We start from the raw sequence: 9,354 nt of genomic DNA, 5'->3' as shown, positions 1-9,354 counted from the left end.
CATATATAACTTTTATAATGTTGAGGTATTTTCCTTCTATTCCTGCTTTCTGAAGAGTTTTTGTCATAAATGGATGTTGAATTTTGTCAAAGGCCTTCTCTGCATCTACTGAGATAATGACATGGCTTGTAACTAGACGTTAGGGGTTTAAATGTTTTTTTAAACCCCTAACGTGGAAAACTCAGCAGTGGCCACAGGACTGGAAAAGGTCAGTTTTCATTCCAATCCCAAAGAAAGGCAATGCCAAAGAATGCTCAAACTACCACACAATTGCACTCATCTAACATGCTAGTAAAGTAATGCTCAAAATTCTCTAAGCCAGGATTCAGCAGTATGTGAACCATGAACTTCCTAATGTTCAAGCTGGTTTAGAAAATGCAGAGGAACCAGAGATCAAATGGCCAACATCTGCTGGATCATGGAAAAAGCAAGAGCGTTCCAGAAAAACATCTATTTCTACTTTATTGACTATGCCAAAGCCTTTGACTCTGTGGATCACAATAAACTGTGGAAAATTCTGAAAGGGATGGGAATACCAGACCACCTGACCTGCCTCTTGAGAAATCTGTATGCAGGTCAGGAAGTAACAGTTAGAACTGAACATGGAACAACAAACTGGTTCCAAATAGGAAAAGGAGTACGCCAAGGCTGTATATTGTCACCCTGCTTATTTAACGTATATGCAGAGTACATCATGAGAAACGCTGGACTGGAAGAAACACAAGCTGGAATCAAGACTGCCAGGACAAATATCAATAACCTCAGATATGCAGATGACACCACGCTTATGACAGTAAGTGAAGAAGAACTAAAAAACCTCTTGATGAAAGTGAAAGAGGAGAGTGAGAAAGTTGGCTTAAAGCTCAACATTCAGAAAACAAAGACCATGGCATCCAGTCCCATCACTTCATGGGAAATAGATGGGGAAGCAGTGGAAACAGTGTCAGACTTTATTTTTTTTTTTGGATTCCAAAATCACTGCAGATGGTGACTGCAGTCATGAAATTAAAAGACGTTTACTCCTTGGAAGGAAATTTATGACCAACGTAGATAGCATATTGAAAAGCAGAGACATTACATTGCCCACAAAGGTCAGACTAGTCAAGGCTATGGTTTTTCCTGTGGTCATGTATGGATGTGAGAGTTGGACTGTGAATAAGGCTGAGTGCCGAAGAATTGATGCTTTTGAACTGTGGTGTTGGAGAAGACTCTTGAGAGCCCCTTGGACTGTAAGGAGATCCAAACAGTCCATTCTGAAGGAGATCAGCCCTGGGATTTCTTTGGAAGGAATGATGCTAAAGCTGAAACTCCAGTATTTTGGCCACCTCACGTGAAGAGTTGACTCATTGGAAAAGACTCTGAGGCTGGGAGGGATTGGGGGAAGGAAGAGAAGGGGACGACAGAGGATGAGATGGCTGGATGGCATCACTGACTCGATGGATGTGAGTCTGAGTGAACTCCGGGAAGTTGGTGATGGACAGGGAGACCTGGTGTGCTGTAATTGATGGGGTCGCAATGAGTCGGACACGACTGAGTGACTGAGCTGACTGAATGTCTAATTACAAACTATTGAATCACCCATAATAATAAAAACATCAGATCAGATCAGTCGCTCAGTCATGTCCGACTCTTTGCGACCCCATGGATACTATCTCTCATTTCTGGAGAAGGCAATGGCAACCCACTCCAGTACTCTTGCCTGGAGAATTCCGTGGACGGAGGAGCCTGGTGGGCTGCAGTCCACAGGGTTGCTAAGAGTCGGACACGACTGAGCGACTTCACTTTCACTTTTCACTTGCATGCATTGGAGAAGGAAATGGCAACCCACTCCAGTGTTCTTGCCTGGAGAATCCCAGGGATGAGGGAGTCTGGTGGGCTGCCGTCTATGGGGTCGCGCAGAGTCAGACACGACTGAAGTGACTTAGCAGCAGTAGCAGTAGCATACTCAAAAGAGATAGTGATAGATAGGTAGATAGATAGATGATAGGTAGATAGATAAATAGATAATTGTGTGTGTGTGTCTAATGTCTGTCTGGTTTTGGTGTCAGGGTAAGCCTGTCTTAATAGAATAAGTTAAGAAATATTTCTTCATCTATTTACTGGAAGAGTTTTTGAAGGACTGCTGTAATTTTTCTTTAACTACTTCGTAGAATTTACCAGTAAAGCCACCTAATATTAGACTTTTACTTGAGGAATGAAAAATATATATTAATTCAATATTTTTATTTATTTTAGATTTATTCAGACTTACTATGTCCTCTTAATGGAGAAGAAAATTACAACCCACTCCAGTATTCTTGCCTGGAAAATCCCATGGACAGAGGAGCCTGTTTGGCTATGGTCCATGAGGTCACAAAAAATCAGACACTACTGAGTGACTAACATACACACATGTCCTCCTGAACTGAGTCTTGGTAACTTATGACAGTAGAAATCTGTCCTTTTCTTCTAAAAATGTTAATTAATTTATCGGCATACAATTGTACATAGTCTATCCTTATAGTCCTTCTTTTCATCTGCAATTTCAGAAGTCATTCCACCTATTTTATTCCTTATTTTTGACACATGTGCGAGCACATGGGTATTATGTTGCTCTCAGTCTATTGACAGTGATGCTATCAGCAATAAATGCCCATGGAAGCCACTTGGGCCCATTCCACCTGTGGTCCCCCCAACAGATATCTCCCAAACGAGAACCCTTTCTGTGTCCAGATCAGCTCTTGTGGTTTATATCATGGTTTCATGATGAACCTCAGCAACATCCATTAGGGAGCTTTGAAAAAAAAAAAGGCTTACTATTCACAGATTCTGGAGGATTAGCCCAAAGGACACATAGGGAAATCTCCAGGTCGAGAGAGTGGACAAGGGACTACCTTCATTAGGGTAGGGCCAGGTGCCTAGGAATTTAAAACAAGAGAATGGGAATTAGAGCAAAGGATGGGGAAATTTGGTCACTCAGGTGGTCACCTACTAAAGTTATCCAGAGCATCCTAAAAGGAAAATATCAGAGGTCAGGTAGCCTGGTTTATTATCTGATTGTCTTAACAGTAACTGTATCATGCAACTGGCAATATGTTTGTTTAGGATGAACATCTTTGAAATGCTTGTCTTGGTAATCTGAAGCTTAATTTTAGGCACTTACATTTGAATTAATCATGTGTTTTTGTTTTTTTTTTCTTTCTCAATGTAGATAAGGGTTTGTTAGTTTCATTGATATTTCAAGAACCAACTTCTTTTCTTTTGACTATAATTTATTTACAATGGTGTGTTAGTTTTTCTCTGTACAACAAAGTGAAACAGCTTTATGTATACATTCACCCCCTCCCTCTTGAGCCTCCCTCCCACCCCTCTAGGTCACCACAGAGTGCTGAGCTGAGTTCCCTGTGCTATACAGTGGCTTCCCACTACCACTAGATATCTATTATTATTTTACACATAGTAGTGTATATATGTCATTGCTACTCTTTCAATTCATCCAACCCTCCTCTTTCCCCTCTGTGTCCACAAGTCCATTCTCTATATCTGTATCTCTATTCCTGCTGTACAAATTAGTTCATCAGTACCATTTTTCCAGATTCTAAATATATCCATTGATATATGATATTTGTTTTTCTCTTTCTGAGTTACTTTACTTGATATGACAGACTATGGGTTCATCCACATCACTACAAATGACCCAATTTCATTGTTTTTCGTGGCTGCGTAATATTCCATTGTTTATAAGTACTAAGTCTTCTTTATCCATTCATCTCTTGATGAACATTTAGGTTGTTTCCATATCCTGACAATTGTAAATAGTGTTGTAACAAACATTGGAGTACATGCATTTTTTTGAATTATGGTTTTATCAGGGTATATGCCCACTATTGGGATTTCTGAATCATATGGTAGTTCTATTTTTAGCCTTCAGAGGAACCTCTATAATGTTATCCACAGTGGCTGTATCAATTACATTCCCACCAACAGTGCAAAAGGGCTCTTTTTTCCACACCCTCTGTGGCATTTTCAAAGAACCAACTTTTGGTTTTCTATTAATTAGTTCTTTGAGGGAGGGGATCAAAATTGTATTTCCTGATTTTTATCCCAGCTCCACCTTCTCAAAGGGAAGATATATTTTTGTCTTTATAGGAAGTGTTATAGCATCAGTATATGATGAATATTTCTTATTTGCAAGACTCATTTCATTGCAATGAAGGCACTTTGGTATGATGGAGATGATGGAGATTATCACCTCTTCTTATCTTTCTTTGTCTGCCTCTAGGACCCCAGTTGCTGCAAGAAGTATTATAAGTATGCTTTTCTGTCAGTGTGGAGGTTTCTGTTTTTCTTTGCCCTAGGACTCCTGAATTCACAAGATACACAATTTCCTATCACTCATCCCATGTTCCACACCATTTCTCTGCTCATATTTAGCTAACTGCCTACTCTAACATTCTCCTTCAAGGAGTCTGGGCCCTTAAATTTTTTATAGTCTATATTCTATGGATGCTTCAACCTGAGCAGGGACATTGCCCCTGGGGTTTCCAGATCCCCTTGATATCTGTTTGAGATAGAGATCTCAGGATTGTTTACACTTCAGGGTCTGAAGATTGGGAGAAGGAGTATGCAGCCTTGCCCAATGGATAAAAATAGTCTTCATCTTCAGGTGAGATGAACTGAAATCCTTGTTGGAACACCATTTGAAGTTGGAGTTGTTGCATTCTAGATGATAGAAATTTAACTAGGCAATTAAAAATATGAAGACCAAATAGGAAACAAATAATAAATATAGTGGCTATTAGACCTAGACTTCACACCTACCCACCACCACCTAGTCCAACCTACCTTGGCCAATATGGGTATAGCAACCCTGATAAATGGTGACACCAAGGGCCCCGGGATCCTCTGACCTGTGTCCTATCCTGGCATCCACTGTACCCAGGATGAGTGACATTCTTCAAATATCCTCCATAGATTTTATGACCAATAATTAATCTCTGTGTTCTGAGGAGCATTCCCCTGTAATGGACATCTTCATACTTCCAGGACCTATTTAGGTCTCATTTCCATTTCTCTAAAAATATGGTGAGTATCTGAAAAGAGGCTCTGGTCACTAAGGGAATTTTTGTGTGAAGTTGTGTTAAAAGTCTCTATTATCCAAAAACATTTCAATTTACTTTAGTTCAGTTCAGTTCCTCAGTCGTGTCCAACTCTTTGCAACTCCATGAATCACAGCATGCCAGGCCTCCCTGTCCATCACCAATGCCTGGAGTTCACCCAGACTCACGTCCATAGAGTCAGTGATGCTATCCAGCCATCTCATCCTCTGTCGTCCCCTTCTCATCCTGTCCCCAATCACTCCCAGCCTCAGGGTCTTTTCCAATCAGTCAATCTTCGCATGAAGTGGCCAAAGTACTGGAGTTTCAGCTTTAGCATCATTCCTTCCTAAGAAATCCCAGGGCTGATCTCCTTTAGAATGGACTGGTTGGATCTCCTTGCAGTCCAAGGGACTCTCAAGAGTCTTCTCCAATACCACAGTTCAAAAGCATCAATTCTTTGGCACTCAGCCTTCTTCACAGTCCAACTCTCACATCCATACATGACCACAGGAAAAACCACAGCCTTGACTAGACGTACCTTTGTTGGCAAAGTAATGTCTCTACTTTTCAATATGCTATCTAGGTTGGTCATACATTTCCTTCCAAGGAGAAAGCGCCTTTTAATTTCATGGCTGCAGTCACCATCTGCAGTGATTTTGGAGCCCCCCAAAATAAAGTCTGACATTGTTTCCGCCGTTTCCCCATCTATTTCCCATGAAGTGATGGCACCAGATGCCATGATCTTCGTTTTCTGAATGTTGAGCTTTAAGCCAACTTTTCCCTCTCCACTTTCACTTTCATCAAGAGGCTTTTTAGTTCCTCTTCACTTTCTATCATAAGGGTGGTGTCATCTGCATATCTGAGGTTATTGATATTTATCCTGGTAATCTTGATTCCAGCTTGTGCTTCTTCCAGTCCAGCATTTCTCATGATGTACTCTGCATATAAGTTAAATAAGCAGGGTGACAATAGACAGCCTTGATGTATTCCTTTTCCTACTTGGAAGCAGTCTGTTGTTCCATGTCCAGTTCTAACTGTTGCTTCCTGACCTGCATACAGATTTCTCAAGAGGCAGGTCAGGTGGTCTGGTATTTGCATCTCTTTCAGAATTTTCCACAGTTTATTGTGGTGCACACAGTCAAAGGCTTTTGGGATAGTCAATAAAGCAGAAATAGATGTTTTTCTGGAACTCGCTTGCTTTTTCCATGATCCAGCAGATGTTGGCAATTTGATCTCTGGTTCCTCTGCCTTTTCTAAAACCAGCTTGAACTTCAGGAAGTTCACGGTTCACATATTGCTGAAGCCTGGCTTGGAGAATTTTGAGCATTACTTTTCTAGCGTGTGAGATGAGTACAACTGTGCAGTAGTTTGAGCATTCTTTGGCACTGCCTTTCTTTGGGATTGGAATTAAAACTGACTTTTTCCAGTCCTGTGGCCACTGCTGAGTTTTCCAAATTTGCTGGCATATTGAGTGCAGCACTTTCACAGCACCATCTTTCAGGATTTGAAATAGCTCAAATGGAATTCCATCACCTCCACTAGCTTTGTTCGTAGTGATAGATTACTGTCTCTTCAAGAAGTTTATGTTTCCACAAAGTTGAACCTGATACAGTTAATCGACTGGTAAATAAAGCAAACCAAGGACAAAGATCCTATGATTTGAGACCCTAGATATCTGTGAGAGTGGCTGGAAGCTTTTCCTGACATGATGTCATGCACATATACAACAATGAGCTGTACAAGATCTAGTGGCAAGGTTGGAAGGTGTCTGACAAATTTCTTTCTGCTATTTCCAGCAGAGTAAGACAAGAAAGTATGAGTGAGACAGGGTTGCAGAAATTAGACAAGAATAGTCAGACACAGGTGGATCAATAATAAGTCTGTAAGTGTAGCCACAGGGGAGGTGGTGGTATGCTTTAAACTGTGTGCCTAGAGACGTTGAGTGGAAGTTGTCTTGAAGTTAAGAAACAGACCAAGCATCTAGCTAGTCTGTTCCATGACCCACTTACCCTCATATGGGAGTCTTCTAGAGGGAAGTCTCTAGTGGTTTTTATGTGTAAATATGTCCAAAAGATGAACAAAGAAAGCAAGAGAGAGTAGTGGCAGGAAGTCAAGCAACACCTCTCAAGTACAAGCTAGGTGAGAGCCTGAGGATTACTGGAATTCTCCTGGTTGGCCCACCAATTATATTACTGGAGAGTAGGTTCTTTTCTCATTGCAGAAAGTATTCAGAAATGAGACACGGAGGACAAGAGAAAAAAGTATTTGACAGTATTTTCTCAGGAGGGAGATTTGACAGTCTCAGGTGAGCAGTTGCCCTGAGTTCCTCTTGGCAAGCTGGTTATGTGGAGTGTGAACATGATTGGCAGAATAGTCATTGAGGAAGGAGGGGTTTGAGGTCATATGCCCTGGTTTTCATCCTAGATTCAGCTTCCTGAAAGGAGGAGGGATTTTTTCACTTTATTGGAAGTGTCATGGCATTGGTGCATGGTGGGTACTTCTATTTTGCAAGGCTAATTTTATTGTAATGAGGGCATAATGAGAAAGATGTTACATTTGAACACTGGAGAATCCTCCTTTTTCTTGCTTTTTTGTTTTGTTTTTGGTCTGCCTCAGGACCCCTATTGCTACAAGATACATGGTATGTATTATTTCCTGTCACCCTAGAGGCTTATGCTTTTTAGTGTCTGACCAAGGACCTTTGTTATTCACAAAATGTGTATTTTCCTGCTACCTGGTCTGTGTCCTCTTCTTTGCTCATCTCTAGCTACCACCCTGTTCTAACAATATGATCATCTCTTTAGAGGTAAGCATTCACACATACACCACCATCACAAGCACTACCACAATAAAGCATTAAAACTATATATATTCATGAAAAACCAACTATAACAATTAATTTATAGAAGAGAACTTAGTGAATCTCATGAAGGAGTTCTAAATCATCCTCTGGGCTTCCCTTGGGGCTCAGTGGTAAAAAATCCACCTTCAAATGCAAGAGACTTTTGTACAATCCCTAGGTTGGGAATATACACTGGAGAAGAAAATGACAACCTACTATAGTATTCCTGCCTGAGGAATCCCACTGGGCAGACAGCCCTGGCAGGCTACATTCCATGAGGTTGCAAAAGAGCCAGACACAGCTTACTGATTAAACAACAAAAATAACAACAAATCATCCTCTAATTAACATTATTTTGAAAGGGAACAACAGAAGATAAGATGGTTGGATGGCATCATTGACTCAATGGACATGAGTTTGGGTAAATTCCAGGAATTGGTGATGGACTAGGATGCCTGTTTTGCTGTGGTCCATAGGGTTGCAAAAGACTGAATGACTGAAATGAACTGAACTGAATCATAAAATACTAAACTTTATCCCAAAGATTCACAACAAAGCAAGAGTGTCTTTCCTCATTTTTATTTGCCATTTCACTGGAGGTCCTGACCTCTACAATAGGTGATAAAAATAAGTAAAAAAGAACATAGTTGGAGAGAAAAAAGAAGAACTGTATTTAATTGTAGGTGACAAGATTACATATGTAGAAATATTTTTAAAAATCTGCAAGAGTAACCTTTAGTGAGCAAAATAAATAATTACTGCAGGCAGGAAACAAGATCAGTATATAAAATTTCCTTGCATATCTATATATTATCAGCAAATTAAGCCACAGGCTCCACTCCTGGTGGTGCCCTTCTGTCGATTCCTTTAAGTTTCAGCTTTGCAGCTTACTACCACCACCATCTCCACACCTGAATCCAATGATTGGTTTCCTGGAAGCTTCCTAGAGGGTCAAATTATCCTTCTGTAGGATCAGAAAAAATTTGGAGAAAGAAATGCAATTAAAACACCATATATAACACCAAAATTCTTAGACTGTATTTATCAAAAAATATGCTAAATCTCTAAAATAAAAATTAGAAGATATCGCTGAGAGCAATTTAAAATTATGATGCTATTTTGTGAATTGAAATGCTTGTATTGATACATCAGTATTCCCCAGATTGACCTGTAGATTCAATATGATATTAATGCTAATCAAAATATGTAAAAAAAAATCTTTTGTAGAAACTGGCAATTTGCTTATATATATATATATATATATGTGTGTGTGTGTGTGTGTGTGTGTGTGAAATGACAGAATTTTTTTAAAAAATTGATTAAAAAATGTTGGAAGAATGATATTGTCTAATTTCAAAGTTTAATCTAAAATAAAAATAGTCATTGTGAACTCCTCTAGTGGTTCAGTGGTTAAGAACCCTCCTTGCAATGCAG

Source organism: Bos indicus, chromosome 9 (genome assembly GCF_029378745.1).
Source record: "Bos indicus isolate NIAB-ARS_2022 breed Sahiwal x Tharparkar chromosome 9, NIAB-ARS_B.indTharparkar_mat_pri_1.0, whole genome shotgun sequence".
NCBI classification, from domain to species: domain Eukaryota; kingdom Metazoa; phylum Chordata; class Mammalia; order Artiodactyla; family Bovidae; genus Bos; species Bos indicus.
Note: the sequence above shows the minus strand (reverse complement) of the source record.